The following is an 18,215-nucleotide window of genomic DNA, read 5'->3' on the forward strand; positions in this document are numbered from 1 at the left end:
CCCCTAGACTGTGGACCAGGACTGGATTCAGTCCCCGTGCACATGATCGCATGGGTCCTGCTGTGGAGGAACGCAGCTGTCTGTACAACAAGCCTGGAGAGGCCTACAGAAGGCCCTCCCAACCCCTAAATATCTCCATCACTGCCTGTCACCTGCCTGAAATTCCACTATTAAATTCTTGGATTTTATTTTTAACCTGCAAGAAACCTTAGAAATTACTTGTGTGGATCAAGGTTTAACCAGGGAAGTAGAAGTCACTTTCAGCCCCGACAAGGGAGCGAATGTGTGAGGAAGCACAGATACTAACAATAGCAGGAGCCGCCAGCACAGAGGACACCGTGGGGTGCTAGTGGAAAAGGCAGGACCGCCCAGGGGAGCAGGGCCACAGTGGGTTGGAGCAGATTATAGGGTGGGAGCTGAGTCCTGCAGGAGGCCAGGCTGCCTCTGGAGGTGCAGGGAGGCAGAGAGGGAAGAGAAGATATCCTGCAGCAAGCCCCCTCCCCGTGTCTGCCTTTAGGACTCCCTCCAGAATCTTCCATTCATTGAACTAAGCCAGAATCCAGCTGTCAGGGAACCTAGGAATTACAACCTGTGGGGATCAGCCCCTAGAGATACAGAGCAGAGCAGGGGAGGAATGGATCTGAATGGAAACAGGCCCTTAGACGTCTTATCAGCTAACCCAGTCTTCATGTTTCCCACGCAAGGCCACTAAGGCCCAGAGATGCCAAGGGTCACCTATCATTTAGGATCGTTAACTTGCACCACTGTGAGCTCCAGAGAGGCAAGGGATGGTGTGACATCTATCTTCACATGCCAGGCCCATAGACCATAGTATGTGCCCAATTAATATCTGCAGGGGGAAAATAAATGGGTAGACAGCTAGATGAGTAAGTAAGTAGATAGATGTGGAATGAGGCTACTTTCCATCTCTGGGCTTCAGTTATCACATCAGGAAAAATATTAATGATAAGTGACATTTACTGTGCTTAGTATTATTCCAATTTTGTCTGTATATCTTTATTGCAGTATGACTGACATGCAATAAAGTGCACTATTTCAAGTGTACAATTTGATTAATTCTGCTATATTCCTACACCAGTGAAAGTATCCCCACAATTATGGGAGTAAACACTTCCACAACCTTCAAAATTCCCTTACACCCCTCATGTCCTCTCCACCCCAATGCAGACAACTGAGGATCTGCTTTTTGTCACTATGGATTAGAATTTTGTATCGATGAAATCATGCCTATATACTCTTTTTAGTCTGACATTTTATTCAGTATAATGCTTTTGAGATTCCTTCACGTTGTTGCATATATTAATAGCTCACTCCTTTTAATTGCTGACTGTATTGCATTGTATGAATAGACCACAATTTGTGCATGCACCTGCTGATGGACATTTAGGTTATTTCCAGTTTCTGTCTACTACAAATAAAACTGCTATGAACATTCATGTGCAAGTGTTTGAGGACATATGCCTTCATCTCTCTTGGATTAATAATTAGGAATGAAATAGTGAGTGATATAGTATGTGCATGTTTAACTTTTTAAGAAATTGCCATACTGTTTTCCAGGGTGGTTGTATCCTCTCACAGTCCTACCAGCTGTGTATGAGAGTACCACTTACTTTCCATCCTTACCAGCACTTCATGCGGTCTGTCTTTTTAACTTTAGTCATTCTAGTGAGTATGCATTAGTATACCATTGTGGTTTATGTGATTAATTATGAGGATCATATTTTAATGTACTTATTTTTCATATTACTATTTTCTTTGGTGAAGCATCCATACAAATATTTAGCCCAATTTTTAAATTGTTTGATTATTGAATTTTGAGTTCCTTATATATTCTAATTACAAGATTCTTATTTATGTGTGATTTATAAATATTTTTGTTCAATCTGTAGCTATTTTTTAATTCTTTTTATTTTTATTGAAGTATCATTAATATACAATTTTGTATTGCTTTTAAATATATAACACAGTGGCTCAATTACCTATATTATTAAGTCCTCATACCCTCTAGTGCAGTTACTATCTGTCAACACAGAAAGATGTTACAGAATCATTGACTATTCTCCATGCTGTACTACTATCCCCATGACAAACTTATAATTGAGAATTTTATGCCCCTTTATCCCCCTCGCCTGCCCCATCCACCTACCTCAACCCCTCCCCCATGGTAACCAGTAGTCACTTCTCAGTGTCTATCAGTCTACTGCTATTTTGTTCATTCTGTTTTGCTTTGTTTTTATATTCCAAAAATAAGCGAAATCATATGGTATTTGTATTTTTCCACCTTGCTCATTTCACTGAGCCTAATATCTTTTAGATCCATCCATGCTGTTGCAAATAGCAGGCTTTTTAAAAAATGTCTGAATAATATTCTGTTGTGTATATGTACCACATCTTTATCCATTCATCTGTTGATGGACACTTACGTTGCTCCCATATCTTGGCTATTGTAAATAATGCAGTGCTAACATAGGGTTGCATATATCTTTTTGAACCACGGATTTTGTTTTCTTTGGGTAAATTCCTAAAAGTGGAATTACTGGGTCAAGTGGTATTTCTATTTTTAGTTTGTTGAGGAACCTCCATACTGCTTTCCACAGTAGCATCAAGTTGCATTCCCACCAGCAACAGTGCAGGAGGGCTCCTATTTCTCCAAATCCTCGCCAACACTTGTTCTTTCTTGTCTTTTGGATGGTGGCTGTGGTTCTTCTTTTCAATCTCTTTCTAATGTCTTTTGAAGAACAAAAGGTATTAATTTTTAATGAAGTATAATTCATCAATTTGTTCTTTTATGCACTTCATTTCGGTGTACCTAAGAAATCTTTGCCAAAACTAGGCCACAAAGGTTTTTCATCATGTTTTCTTCTGGAAGTTTTAGGAGTTTTATGTTTTACAGTTAAGTCCATAATCCATTTTGAGTTAAATTTTCTATGTGGTGAAGGGTATGGATTCAGGTTCAGTTTATTACATTTGGATATTCAATTGTTCCAGCATTATTTGGCGAAACTGAACTGCCTTTACTTCTGTGTTAAATTTAGTTGATTATATATGAGGGTAATATGGGTGAGCCTATTTCTGGACTCTCAGTTCTATTTTTTTTAAATCTATTTGTCTACTTTTATGCCAATAGCACATGCTGTTATTACTATAACGCTATAATAATTATTGAAATGAAGTACTATAGGTCCTCCAAATTTCTTTTTAAAGTCATTGGGGCTAGTCTTGTTCCTTTGCAATTGAATCAGATTGTCAACTTCTATAAAAAAAAAAGTCTCCTGGTGTCTTGCATGGGATTGCCCTGAATCTATAGAGCAATCTGAGAAGAACTGACATCTTAACTATATTGAGTCTGCCTATCCAGGAACACAGTGCAGCTCCCCATTTATTTATATCTTCTTCAATTTCTCTTAACAGTATTTTCATTAATTAATCTGAATGCCTTTCACTTCTCTTTCTTGCTTAATGTGCAGGTCTTGCATATCATTTGTCAATGGTATCCCTAAGAATTTTATGTATTGTATATGACAGGGGTCAGCCAATGGGCTAAATCTCACCCACTGCCTGTTTTTGTCAACAAACTTTTCTTGGAACACAGCTAGGCCTGTTCATTTACATATTGCCCATGGCTGCTTTCGCCCTACGGCAGCAGAGTTGACTGTAACAGACTGTGTTTAGGCCACAGCCTAAAAACTTTTATTATCTGGTCCTTTGCAAATAAAGTTTGTGAGTCCTGAAATACAATATTTTTAAATTTCAATTTCTGATTTTCCATTGCTAGTATTAGAAACACAAAAAAATAGATTGACGTGAATTGATTTTTCTAACCTGAAAACCTGTCAAACTTATTTATTAGTTTTAGTAGCTTTTTGGTAGATTCCATAGGATTTTCTGCATAGATTATCATGTCTGAAAATAAAGATATTACTTCTTCCTTTTTAATCGGAATGCCTTTCGTTTATCTTTCTTGCTTTATTGCATTAGCTAAAATCTATCACACAATACTGAACAGAAGCAATGAGTGGTCATCTTTGTCTTTTCCCTGATCTTAGAGGGAAGGCATTTGCTCTTTCTCTATTAAATATGATGTTAGCTATCAGTTTCTCATAATGCACCTTTTTAGGTTAGGGTAGTTCAGTCTCATCTGAGTTTATTTAGATATTCTAAATGTTTTCCATGTGTTAAATTACCCAATCCTAGCAACTTTATGTGGAAAGGACTGTTATTACCAGCATCATACAGATAAGGAAACTGAAGCAAGTTTAAGGAACTTGCCCAAGGTCTTGCATATGTTAGGGGTGAGGTCAGAGACTTTAATCCAGAAACAGGTGGACATGATGCACTCTCCTTCAACACTCAAATTCTAGGGGTTTGGATCAGTTAGAAATGTGTTGGGCTACAATTCTCAATATCGGGTTAAGTACTGGGGACCTTTAATTGTCTCCCATAATAAGTCTGGAGGGAGTACAGCTGGGTTGATACAGCAACTCAAAGTGTTGCTGAGAATGCAGGCTCTCTCACTTGTTCCTTGCTGCTGTTCTCAGCTTGTTGCTTTTCATTCTCCTACTGGTTGCTGAGAGTTGCAAGGCAACTGTCACCTTCTCATTGTGAGGTCCAGGCATTCCAACTGTAGTTGAAGGCTGGAAGCAGAGCACGTTAACTACGCATAGGGAGATATCTGACTCATGCCATTAAATGAATGATCATATACACACCATATGCATATATATATATATATATATATATAATATACACATATGTGTATATTTAGTACATACATACACCACATATAGTATATGTATGTATACTATAAATATATAGTGTGTACACATATATAATGAAAATATGAATATATAACACAATCTAATATATATATAACTGTTAGATTTGGGAGCAGTATCAAATTTGAATCCGAGGTAACTTTGAATCACTTGGGGTGAATCATTTAAGTCTGGACTCTTTCCTCATCTATAAAATGGAGAAGATAACACCTCCCCAGGCTCTTATGAGGGCCAGATTTCGGGGGTTATTGTGAAGGCGTTTTGAACTATAAGTGCCTGATAAATATGTGTTGTGATGGTCAATCTCTCTGTGTCCATCTCATTCCTTCAGGACAGGAATATTGCTTTACTTTTCTACCTATGTATCCCGAACCCCAGAAGTGTCTGGATCATGCTGAAGCATAAATGTTTGTCAAAGAGATGAATGAATGAATGTTTCCATATAGATCCTTTATATGTTTAACTAATTAGCTGCATTGTAGATTGGGTTGCTTTTTCTGTACCAGCCTATGAACTCCCCCAGAGGGGCCACTAAGCTCCTTCTAATTCAGGACCATCTGAAGCATCTTAGTCCCTGGGCGACCTCAGAGACCCTTTTGTGGGATGATGGAGGGAAGATGAGAGCAGCGGTGGGAACTAATCCTCAATGAGTAGAGCCTGCCCCCCTCCCCGGAGCACGCGGAGATGCCTGGCCAAGCCCAGGTCAGCAGCTGATGTGTGACAGCTGCCCATTGCGGGGAGGCCCTGGCTCCCCCAGGGCAGGTGCCTGAGGGCCGCCTGAGCCGCTCTCTAAGACCGGCTTGCAAGCACGCTCCAGGGCGGTGGGAGCTGCCGACGTCTTTGCTGGGAGGTTAAAGGGACGTTTTATTAACTAAATGAAGCAACAGTCTGTTATAAGCAATAGATGCCAATGAACCATTTTAACGAAAAATTTTAAATTTAAGAGGATAAATGTCTAGTGACCCCCCTGGACACAGGCAACCTCTACAGGCAGAACTTCCTGGGCCTGGTCCCCAGGGGCCCTGGGGGAGCTGTCTGTGCACTCCAGCGCCTCCTGCCTACACTGACCTCCTCGCCGCCCTAGCGAAGCTCCTCTGACACAGGATATGCCCTGACTGCTCCTGGGGTTCCGTTCTTAAAAATGGAGACCCCGGCTTCACCTCAGGAAATCCTGGTGAAGGCAGCTGATTGGCTGGGCTTGGTCACGGGACACCTGAGGACCAATCAACAATGGGCAGAGGGGAGGAGGCATGTAGGAAAATGGCTGCCTCTGGAAGCTATGAGCTGAAGGGACTGGAGCGTGTCCCGGAAGCAGAGGAGCTGGTCAGGGGCGAGAGACAAAACAGAGGTTGCCACCACAGCTGTGCCCCCCATGCCTGGGTGGCAGTGCAAAAATAATAGCCACTCTTTTGCCAAATAGTCATACTTTGCCATCTATCTTGGGCCGCCAGTCTCCATGAATAGGAACGCCATGAAGTACTATTTTCCTCATTTTCTAGCTGAGGAAATTGAGGCAAAGGTGAGGCAGTTGCCCAAAGTTGCTCTCACACTCAGCACTCTGCCTGTCGCCTGCTCACAGCCGCCTTGTGGTCGTCAGCACCGGGCCCTTCACTTCCCGGGTGAAGAAGCGCAGGCGTCCCGAGGTTAAGCCCCGTGTCCGAGGCCGCAGCTACCGGGCGGCGGGGCCGGGATTGCAGCCCAGCCCGCCTCACCGAGCCTGGTCTCCGGCCACAATTCTAACCTGCCTTCTCTTCCTTTCATTTTACCAGTGGGGACCCTGAGGCCCAAGGCAGTGTCAGGCCCTGGGAAGGTGGTGGTTCCTTCAAAGACAAAAGAATGAGGCAAACGCAAATAGCCCCTCAGCTGCCAAGCTGCTCTGGGAGGTGCCGGGCCCCTCGGTCAAAAATCAGGGGAAGGTGCCGGTCGTAGCAGTGAAATGTGAAGCTTTTCCCATTTTTCCACAGCCTCTCTCTCTCTCTCTCGACTTGTCTTAGTGTCTTTCATTTTGCTATTTAATGACATTCTAAGTAAAAAGAATTTTTCTAAGCTTTTAAAAAATTTTTTACATTATTAGCATGAATTTTTACATTCATCTTCATGGTGTGCGCTGCTAGTTGTAAACGCAGATGTAAGAAGCTCATGCAAATCTATTTCGTACTTAACAGGGCAGTGGAAACATTGTGATGCCCGGGTTCTTGTTTGGGAGTCGAAGAATGAATTTCGCCAACACCCAAGGTAGGAGAGCCAGGGAGAGGCTTTTATTGAGAAAGACAGTGAGAGGACAGAGCTCCTGGCTCGCGCCAGGAGGGGACAAGAGAGCCCGGCGTGGTGCGTTGTCTAGGGGTTTTACAGGCAGTTGAGGATTTTTGGAAACGTGAAAAACGACTTGTTAAGTGGTCTAAAAATATTTAGAATTAGCTTAACATAAGGAATTTCCTGCTTTGATTTCTCCCTGGGATACCAACCGACGTTTTGGTCAGGGAGCATATCAAACAAGGCCGCCTGCCCAGCCTCCAAGGTGGGCTGAGTTATTGTCTGTTTGCTAAAGAGTAAGTTAAGAATCTTACTTCTTAAACTTCCTGGGTGTTAAAATGCAATCTTGTCTTTAAGGTGGAATCCTTGGTGCTTTTTACTATGTTGTTTACAGCTCGGTCTGCATGCTAAATTAGTTGCCCAGTTTGCAAATCACCTCACCAGGTCTGAAGGAGGAAAGACAGCACACAGGCCTGGGCCTTTTAGCATGCTAAAGTGAATCTTACACATGATTACAAATGATTAGCATAATAAAAACATGTGCTACTCTTCTTTATCTGGGGAATATTAACTGATCTCACTGAAGAATGACTCTAGAGCTGAATGTTTAACACAGAGTTTTGGTAGGGGGGCTTTGCTTGCATGTAGTTACGTTGCTCTGACTGCAAATATCCTGCCTTGCTTTTTCCGGAGGCCCCCACCCCACTCTGACCACACCCACGGTCCCTGTCTCAATTGCACAAAACTAACTCAGCTGTTTTTATTTCATTTCTTGACATGTGCACACTTGAGTGCTGCCCTCCAGCTTCAGTTCACTCACCAGTAAAGGGCTGAGAGGAGGAGGAACCCTGGGTTGGCCTAGCTTTCCTTTTCCTTCAATGCCACCATTTCTGCGGAAGTAGTTGACTAATTCAGGGGGGTAATATCAGTGAGAAAGGACAATATGGGTTGTTTGCCTTCCTTTAATGCCACTTTCTTCTTTCTGTATCTGAAGCCAGCTCTCGTGGGAACAGAAAGTGTACCTTCTTGGAGCTATTCGCGCTGCCCCTTCCTCAGTTCACAGGTGTGACATGCGTACGTTGCACTTGCTGAGTCTAGCTGACCTGTCACGCCTTTGGGTCCATTGGAATGTGCGCTCCTGGAGCCTCACGTATGCTGAACGCCAACGGGGCTGCGGAGAACAGCAGCACGCCCACATGTCGTGCACAGCTCCTCTGTGCACATGCTCCATTGTCCCGTCAGACTTCACTTACAAAACACAAGTTCAAAATAAAGTCAGGAGTTCGAATGGCCCAACCTTGATGGCAGGCAGGGTTACTTGGGGCCCCCCTTTCTGTTCCAGTCCCCAAAACTTCCCTTATCTCAACCTCACTGAACACACTGGGCGAAGTGCAGCTCCACACCTTTGCCTGGTCATTCCCTCTGCCCGGAATGCCCTCTGATGGGTGAATTCATCTGCCAGCACTTGGGCCCAGTTCCCCTCTTCCTGGGAGGTTCCCTGACCTCATCCCTCTTAGGAAGCGCCTCCTTCCCCTCCTCTGCCTTCGACCTGGGAGCGCATCTGTGCTGGGGTCAGAGCTGGGTTCCGGATGTGAGCAGGGGTCCAAATCGCAGCCTCCCACTTACTGGGGATTTGGGTGAATGACTTAGACTCCCTGAACCTCAACTTTCTCGTCTCTAAAACGGGATGGGAACCCAACTGTGGCTGTTCTTAGCACCCCACAACACCCTGAACACATTTATTCCATCACTCACCAGCACCTGCTCCCTAGAATTAGGGTTCATCCATGCAGGTCCCGGGCAGCAGGGCCCTTTCCCAGCACAGTGTGTGTGACTCTCCCCTCCTCCTGGGAGTGACACCTCCGGCAGGAGAATCCCCCTCCCTCCCCCCTGCCCTCTGGATGTCCCCAGCCCCTGAGGCCACTCTGCCTGCAGGGTTCAGAGCAGATTCCAACCTTCTTCTTTTACCACCACCCCCCTCCAGCTGGAGTTCCCTCCTGCCCATCTCTTCCAGTCTCTGTCCTGTGCTGATTTGCTGTTTATGCTCCCCACTTCTCTGTTTATTCTGTTTATGTTCCTGCCCTCCTCCCAGGCCTATGACTGCTTTATCCCCACCCTCCTGGCCCTCTCTTCCCCCCACTTGCTCAGCGCCCATAGGGCAAGAGCCAGTTTACTTTCACAAACCTTAGAGAAAAAAAAAGGCGGCCACAAATGCCAAAACCCTCTGCCAAGCCCAGACACCACACCAAAATCATCTGGGACTCCTCTATGTAATCATGGGGCTGCCAAGTCTCTGGTTTGAAGGGGAAAAAAACACTATGTAAATATACAGTATATAAGACTATTAGGAATTTTCAGGGTTGATTCCAAATTGGTTGCAGCCCTGAAAAGAGGCAGACAGCCCTGGGTTGGCCTCCCTTCTCTGCCGCTTCCTGGCAGGCTGGGGGCCACTGTGAGCTTCCATTTTCTCATCTGTGAAATGGGTACATCCGAAGAAGTCCTGTAAGGACCATATGATTATAGATAACTGAAGGATGCAATGCAGTGCCCAGGACTGGGTAAGCACTGGGTGCATATTCATCTTCTCCTTTCTTGACCAAAATTACAAAAAAAGGGGGTGGGGGATGAGCAAGAGTTTATAAGCAGCCATGGGGGCGCCAGTAAAACCCAAAGGACAATTATTTCAAGCAGGAGCATAGATGCTACTGGAAGGTCCATGGGTTAGGCAGAGCAGCTTCTGAGGATCTAAGCTGCTCGGAGGGGAAAAAATAAATTAAATCAATGGTTTCTCTAATACAGGGCCATCTGGCGATTTGATAAAAGTATTGGGTTTCTCAAGGCAATCCGCGAGTGCTCCCTGGGCGCCACCGTTTATGGCTTAAATATGAGTCGCATGTGGAACCAGCATTACAAATGGGAAACAGCAGCTAGCGGGCTTGTTCCCTAATGGGAGCCTTTCATCACCCAGTTACCCCTAAGCGGCTCTCTTCCTATTGTAATTGGCCCTAAATGAAAAGCATTAGTCCCGTCAATAAAAACTAATGGTTCTACTTACTAAAAAGAAGGGGGTGGGGACAAGAAGAGAGGTCTCTTTAAAAGGCAGGAAGGGACTGGCGTCACCTCCCTCCGGAACTTCAGGGTTTGATGTTGGGGTGCAGAGGACCACGGTGGGGAAGGTGCCTCTCTAGGAGCCGGGAGCCTGGGTCCCCATTCTGGTTCTCCTGTGCCCTGCTGTGTGACTGTTGATGGGTAGCTCTCCCTCTCTGGGCCTCCCTGCTCCTTGTTAACATGGATATAATGAGGCCACTCTAGCCTGCTCACAGTAGGGCTGGTTTCAAGGATCAAAGGAGAAGCTGGACATGAAAGGCTTTGAAGCCGGAAAGGGCTTGAGCCCTGGAGAAGTCATGGCAATTCTGCCTTCCTGGAGATGAGAGCTGTCCCCCAGGCATTTCAAACCATCTTCTGCCAGGATCCAAAGGGAAGCCCGGGCAGGTTTTTGTATTCAGTGCGGCCGCAGGCAGGGCCCACAAAGGGGCTGTTTGAAATTAAAGTGAGAAGGTATTCTCCATCAAGTGGCTTGGGGGAAAGAGTTATTTATTTGTTTGCTTAAGACTTTTCAGAAATGGTCTGATCCTCTCTTGGCCAGCGGCCATCTCCAGCTGGGGGCCCCCCCGGGGCATGTCAGCGGGATAGGTGTGTTCTCCAGAAGCACAAGTATAAGGGTCGAGAGAGGAGAGGACTAGGAGGCAGCCAGTATTTTAAACAGCGCTAGCTTCAGAGTAATGCTGAGCTTCCATTGTGCTGTCTGAGCCCAGAGAAAAAGTATGAGGCAAGCCTTCTGGAAGGTACAGCCCTCAGGGCTGAGAGGTAGGAAAGGTACACCAGGATCATTTGCTGTGAGCCAGAACCCCTGCCAGGAGCCGAGCTGCCCTGGTAGGGTGTGGTCCTGCCAGCCACCCTGCAGGTGTGGCCTGCTGTCCCATTTCATGGATGAGCAAGTGGAAGCCCATCCCAGTAAAGCGAACTGGGTGAGGTCACCGAGCAACAGAAAAGGCAGTAGATTCAGACTGGGTACAAAGCAGGTGCTTCAGAGTGACTTCCTCAGGACCGTGGGTAATGGGAAGGGACCAAATTCGGACTGCAAGGCAGACACCATGTCACCACGTGTCTTGGCGACCTCACCACCTCGGAGCAGGCTGCGCCTTTCCCATACCAGTGTGGTATTCCGTTGCTGAGGGCTTTCCCTGGCTGCCACAGACAGAGCTAAAGTGCTGGGAGCTCATGCCTCCCAGGGTCGGAGCAGGGCCTCAGGGAAGGTGGGCTCTGAGAACCCCAGCCGCCTCCCCTGGGGCGCGGAACTCAGCTGCTTGTCTGTGCTCTTCCGCAAAGTTCCCTCAGGGCGTGAGCCACCACCTGCCTCCTACCGTATTCCTCACTGACTGTCTTTCCTCTCCTACCTCGCTGTCCCTCATCCCTCACATCCGTGTTTCTGGGAGGGTCCCAAGGAAGGCATGAGGGTTGAGGCTGGGGAAGGTGACCTGACAACTGGGTGGTGGTACAGGGCCAGGCAGATGGCAGCCTGGATCATGGGTGAGACCCAGCCTGGCCTTCATTCATTCAACACATCGTGACTGTACCCTTTGCTGAGCCAGGCCCTGGCTGGACAAAGGGTTTCCTGTGGACACCAAACACAGATGGTCCCTGAGCTGGTGTAAATCAGACAGGTGGTAACAAGGAAACTGGGAAAGCGCTGCAGCAGTGGCGTGGCCCACACCAGAGGAGGGGCCGCGCTGGGGAAGAGCCGGGCAGGGGATGCCTAAGGGAAGGCCCACGGGACAGCAACACCCAGGAGAGGAAGGCACTCCTGGGGCGGGAGTAGCCCCGGGAAGGCTGGGGGCACAGACAACAGAGATTCGCTTATGCGCAACCCTGAGGTGCATTTGCAGCAATGTTCACATGCATTTTTGCATTTTTAGGGCTTGATGGGCATTTGAATAAGCCAAGGAGGAGCTGAAAACCTAATTTGACTTGCCTTAAGCATAAAAGGGAAAATACTGCCTTCAGTGGTGAGTGCAGTAAACCCAGGACACGGCTGGAACCGGGACTCACTTGGTGTCTGGGGGCTGCTTTGTGCCTGCTGTCTCCTTGGCTCACCCCCTCTTGTCAGCTCTATTCTTAGGCCAGCCATCCCTGGCCACTGAGGAATGGGTGCCAGATGCACCCTAATTCTCAGCAGGAGACTGTAGATTCACTCGTATTGGTCCACCTAAGTGGCTCCTCCCAAATCAGTGACTCCATCAAGACACAATGGTGCATCATTTGGCTTAGACCTGAGTCATGTGCTCCCCGACCAGGGCCGGGGAACGGTGGATGCCAGGGGAACTCAGCGCTTTTGTCCACCAAAGGGAAAATGACTGCTGGAGAGGGGAAAACACCATGACCCCATGAGAGTGGCGGAGATTAGAAAGACTGACAATACCCAATGCTGGCAAGCGTGTAAAGCAATTCTCATATGGTGCTGAAGGAAGTCTAAATGGCATAACTCCTTAGGAAAAATGCTTGGCATTTTCTGTAGGAGCTAAACAACATGAACTGCACATCCCAGCAATCACACTTCAGAGCATATACCCAGCAGAAATACTTACATTTCAGAATGGACAAATGCATGAATGTTCAGGGCAGCTTCCTGCTTAATAGCCAAAAATTGGAAATGACCCAAGTATCTACCACCAGGAGAACAGGTAAACACATTGTAGTACGGTCCACTGAGGGAATACTACTCAACAGTGAAAAAGAACAGTCACCAGCTTCAGGCCCCAGTGTAGCTGGATCTCATAGATATATATCAAGAGAAATATGCCAGACAGAAAAAAGTATGATTCTACTTACATGAAGTTTTAAGGAGAGGAAAACTAATATACCGTGAAAAAGTCCAAATAGTGGTTGTTTTTCTAGCAGTATTGACAAGAAGGGAAAAGCTCCCAGGATGCTGTAAGTTCTCCACCTTTATTTAGGTGGTATTGTTACCTGGGTATGTGCACAGACAAAAATCCTTCAGGCTGAGTTGCATGCTTAAGATTTTTGTACTTAATATACCTTATACCTTAATGAAAAAAGAAAAAAGTAATGAACTATTTAATTCCCCCTAGGATATCATACATTTCCATGTATGTTGTATACTGTGTTTTCTCCAGCTTCATTCTGTTATCCTACCTTTATTGTTCCTTCTCCCTGATTTCCTAGACTATTTCTTTTTTTCCCTGTCATACTGTGTCTCTGAAACTGTCTTAAACCGTTTCACCAGAGACATTACGAATTAAAGAAAAAAGGAGAGCTTGGGTAGTTGTCTGCTTTTGTAACTTAATGAAAGTGATTTTCTTTTTATTGCCTTAGCTTCATCGCTTTTTGTCCTAAATCAAGATTTTTCTCCATCTGCCAATTGGCAGATGGACCAATTTCTACCAATTGGCCTTAACATATACAAATCAGTCTCATAAATAAAAACAAAAGTTTCCCAGCTGACACAGCTTCGGCTTCCCGTCCCCAGGCCCCTGCCCCATGGTGCTCTCCTGGCAGTAAAGCAACAAAGCTATCATTCTCCTCAACACAGCATAAATTGTCATCTTTCTCTGGTTAAGTCTCAGATGCTGTCTGCCAAAAGCAGGCCTCTGATTCATTCCACTGAGATTCCAGAGTAATCTGCCTCACAGCCTGCAACCAAAGATGTCTTTAGTGAACCCCATTATAAATTAACATTTAATCCTGGCCCAGCAAGTGCTGGGGCTGGAGCAGCCCATGGGGGCAGCTAAGCCCACCCCAGTGAAGACGGGGAAGGGGCCCTGTCTTAGCTCTGTGTCCTGTGGACCCACCACAGTCTACAGATAGATGTGATTTCCAGCATGGCTGGATTCAGGGCTCAATCGAGGATACCATGTGATGTTGGGGTGTGGGGATCACAGCCTCTGTGAGCCTCAGTCCCTTCCTCATTCTGCCCCATAACGGAAGTGTGGCTTACTGACTCAACAATCTTCACTGTGTCTTGAGCTCCAGATTGCAAGCTCATGTGCACAGGGACTGCGTGGCACCCGCAGAGCCCAGCACAGGGAGGAGCACATGGCAGGACCTCAGTCGGTGTTTGTCGAATGACTGAGTGAAAACCATCCCTAGAGATGGCCAATGACTCCCTGGGTGTAGGGAGGGGGAGTAATCAAATCTGACAGCTGGAGAATGACTTGGCTCACTGATCAGACCAGTGGGGCTGTTTGCTAAAATGGAGCACAGGGAGGGAGCAAGTGGTGAGGGAGGGCCGCCGGCGTGGGGATTCGCCTGCTGCTCCTGCAAACCAGCGGCATCGGGGGAGATCGTGGGTCTCCATGCCATACGTAGCTCTCTTGCCCTGGTCAAAATGATCGGCGAGAACAATCAAATAGTGTAAGGGAAGCTGTTTCCAGGGGTGGGGGTCCCACCTTCCCAGGGGAAGAAATAATCTTTTCTCAAGAGGGAAATAGACTGTGGGGTCACAAAGACAGACAACCATCACCCATTTTTGGAAGACGAGCAGGGCACCAAACCTGCTGCTCACCCAGGGGACGTGGAAGTTCAGGCTCAGATTCGATGGTGTGTGTTCCCCTGACTGGTCAGCTGGCCCACCTGAGACTGAGCAGAAAAGCCCCAGGGCCTGCCCCCTAGGTGAAGGCTGAGACACGTCCCCCAGCTGCAGGGCTCAAGATTTCACATGGGGAGACGTGGAGGAGGAACCGGGGCTGGGACAGGGGCAGGGCAGTGAGGCAGGGGTGGAACAGGGGCAGGGGCCCCTGCTGGTGAGGACCCAGGTCCCGAGCATCACAAGGGGAGACCCCGGTCAGGCCAGATAGCAGGTGCTGTCCCTGCTGGGCCTTAACCCCCTGGGGAGAGCCCTGACCTCCCACAGAGAGCTGGGGCTGGGAGCCTGAGTCCACGGCGAGGCCAGGGCCAGGGAGCAGGCAGGTGGGCTCGGCCCCACTTACCCAGAGGAGGACCGGCCCTGCGCCGGGCACCCGCAGGGGCTGCAGGGGGACCGAGGGACAGCGGAGGTATGAGCCCCGGGGTGGACTGAAAGGGCGGAGTCCGATCCTGCCAGCTCAGTATTCCCGATACGCCAGGATCTGCACATCACACTCTGCTTCCTGAGGCTCTTGATCCCCACAACAGCCTATGAAGAACATTCCATCCTCACCATTGCCTTCTTCACTTTGCCAGTACCCAGGCACCAAGAGGTAAAGAGCCACAGCCCAAAGTCACGTGGCTAGAAAATGGCCAAGTCAAGACTTGAACCCGTGAAGGCAGACGCAGAGACCACGTGAAAGCCACTTCTTGTGGGCTGCCTTGGATCACACGGGCTTTGGAAAGCTGCCCCAGGGAGGGGGCCAGGCCTTGGCACCCCAGCCCTGCACACAGGAAGAGTGCTCAGTGCAGGCCAGCGCCCTTCCGTGTTGATTCTGATCATCCTTTACTGAGGAATTCCATGCGCCTGCATTGCCATGAATCTTGTGATCTACTCAGCCAATTCCCAGGGGGGCAAAATTCCTTTATAACGTCCTAGGATCCACATATTGCAGCTATGAAAAAAATAAAAACACTCTGCGTCAGTTCAGCTCTTTACAATTTAGACTTTTCATCTCCATGAAGGCAATCAAAATCCCCACAGCAACCACTTCAGATGTCCTGGCCCCTCCCAGAGCTGGGGAAACTGAGGCTCAAGTGGGTTAAGTGACTTGCAGTGTCTGAATATCAGGCTTTTAATTCAAGAATGTCTAAACTCAAAGTCTGTATAACCATTATCTCATGAGAGTTTAGACTTTTTATTTGCAGGAAAATATATTAAAATTTTTTTGTGATGGGTGGGAAGCACTTTGGTGCTTTTAATGCAAGAAACCTACCCCAAATTGTAAAGTATTTCCTTTCCACAACAGACTCATAACTGGTTTTGCTGTTTTGTGTGGTTCTCTGTGATGAGACCCTTTGTATGCTCCCCTCGGAGGGTTTGTGGCACGAAGGGGGAAAAAGACAAAACCCACTGTGTTTTGCTGCTCAGCCTCGTCCTCAGAGAGAGGCCCAGGATTTGCTCCAAGTTGCTGGAGAGCAAGAAGAAACGTTCCCACCATGTTGTAATTGCAGATTGCCGGGTAACCCTGTCATGAAAAATAATCATACCCATGTTCCTCCACTGGCCTCAGAGAAAACATTCTGAAGGCAAATTGTTGTGGTGGAGAAAAGACGGCATGCCAAGGAGTTCTCAGGGGCAGGAAAGGGAGCATTCCGTCGCTTCCTAAGACAGTGGCCACAGGAGTCACCCTTTTTCTGGAGCTGTTCAGGAGGGGCACCATCTCCTTTTCGTGGTTCTACTGCCTGTGGGATTTGTGACCATGGGTAAGTGACTAAAAGTGTCTGTGCTTCAGGTTCCCCATATGTAAGATAAGGGCATTGAGACCCACCTGCTGGGGGATTTGAAGGTGTAAAAACCTGGCAGAGGCAAAGCAGCAGCCCAGTCCTGACGTACAGCAGCCTCCATAAAAAATCACTTTAAAAAAAATAAAAAACACACACCCCTTACCCGCCGAGGAAGTACCTTCTGTTGCAGAGGAAGAGCACCTCCGTAGTTCTGAATGTATGGGAGCTTGTTTGTTTAGGATGTAATCTGTTTCACCTCACTGGCCTCCTACGTAAACTGTCTCGTGGGAAAAGCCGGAGGGAAACGAAGGAGCCGCAGCCCCCGCCCTGCCGCCTAGAGTGTGCGGGACTCCAAGGCTTGTCTGTTCTGTGTGTGGTGGCAGCGAGGGAGGAAGTGGTCTTTTACCGACCCTAACAAGGCAACTTTCACCAACTCAGGGTGTAGCAGACACTTCTGTACATTTCCAGGGAATCACCTAAGGATTTTGTGCTCACGCAGCTGAAAGTTCTTATCTCCTTCTTGAGGACCCCTTTCCACACACCTGAACCTACCCCATGCCCGTTTCACAACAGTTTGGCCACCAACAGTCTTACTCCATCAGGAAAGGGTCCTCTGAGGTCCCCTTGGAAAGGTGGGCTCATCTGTCCACTGTTGTCATTGCTCTTCATGGCCACAAGGTGTCAGTATGGTGAGAGACTTGGTACAGTTTGGCTAACAACACTTGCCCCGGCTGCTGGCTCTGCCCCAGCACACCCCCTCACTGGGGGTATCATGGTGCCTCACTCTAGGCACCAATGACACGCCTTGCAGTTCACATTCTCATGTTCTCAAGTTCAGCCACTGCTCGCCCAAATATAACCACGGTGCATGGGCGACTGGGTCCAGAAGAATTTCAGAACAGGTCTTAACTTCTGCCCAAACCAGTTCTTGCCTTGCTAATCCTCTGTGATGGTTAATTTGAGGGTCAACTTGGCTGGACCACAGTGCCCAGGTATTTGGTCAAACGTATTCTGGATGCTTCTGTGACTGTTTTTGGGTGAGATTAATACTTAAATCAGTGGACTTTGAGTTCAGCAGATTGCCCTTCATAATGTGAGTGGGCTGCATCCAATCAGCTAAAGGCCCAAACAGAACAAAAGACTCCCCTCCCCAAAGCAAGAGGGAATTCTGCCAGCAGATAGCCTGTTCCCTGGGTCCCCAGCCTGCCAACCCATCCTGCAGATTTGGGGCTTGACAGCTTCCATAGTTGTGTGAGCCAGTTCTTTAAAATTAACCTCCCTTTCTCTGTGCATGCACCCTATCGGCTCTATTTCTCTGGAGGGCCCTGACTTGGGGCATCCTGCATCCCGGCATTGACTGAGTCGTCAGTCTTGACTCTCCCGATTGCATACCACCTTCTCCTTTGGGTCCCTGGTGCCTTTTCCTGCCTGCAGCTCTTGATCTGGATGATCTACATCTTTCCTGGCAGCATTTTTTACTTTGGAATCTCAGAGAACAGGCACAGGGAATCTGAGTCCCTGGGCTGTGTCAGCCAAGTAGTATCTTCCTCCCCCTTGTCTGAGCAATGAGGTCCATTGCCTTATATTTATAAATTCATACAAACCCCTCAAAGATGTTTTGCTCCATCTCCTGAGGCTGGGAACCCCAGGCTGGCTTCTGGCGACCTGAAGCAATCACAGACAAGACCATCTGTGGGCCTACTAAGTGCACTTTATATAAATTTTCTCACCTAATTA

The 18,215-nt window shown here is 47.4% G+C and overlaps 1 long non-coding RNA gene across 1 annotated transcript in view; it reads right to left on the reverse strand.

Annotated features, from left to right (window-relative positions):
- The window catches only part of LOC118930200 (uncharacterized), a 55,402-nt gene extending 38,971 nt beyond the window's left edge, over positions 1 to 16,431 (reverse strand). Inside the window, exons 1-2 of the long non-coding RNA XR_008997683.1 lie at positions 16,242 to 16,431; positions 15,056 to 15,646 (exon numbers count right to left, since the gene is read on the reverse strand). This is a non-coding gene — a long non-coding RNA (uncharacterized LOC118930200). The remainder of the gene's footprint in view (positions 1 to 15,055; positions 15,647 to 16,241) is intronic.
- Between the last annotated feature and the right edge of the window lie 1,784 nt (positions 16,432 to 18,215).

Source organism: Manis pentadactyla, chromosome 5 (genome assembly GCF_030020395.1).
Source record: "Manis pentadactyla isolate mManPen7 chromosome 5, mManPen7.hap1, whole genome shotgun sequence".
NCBI classification, from domain to species: Eukaryota; Metazoa; Chordata; class Mammalia; order Pholidota; family Manidae; genus Manis; species Manis pentadactyla.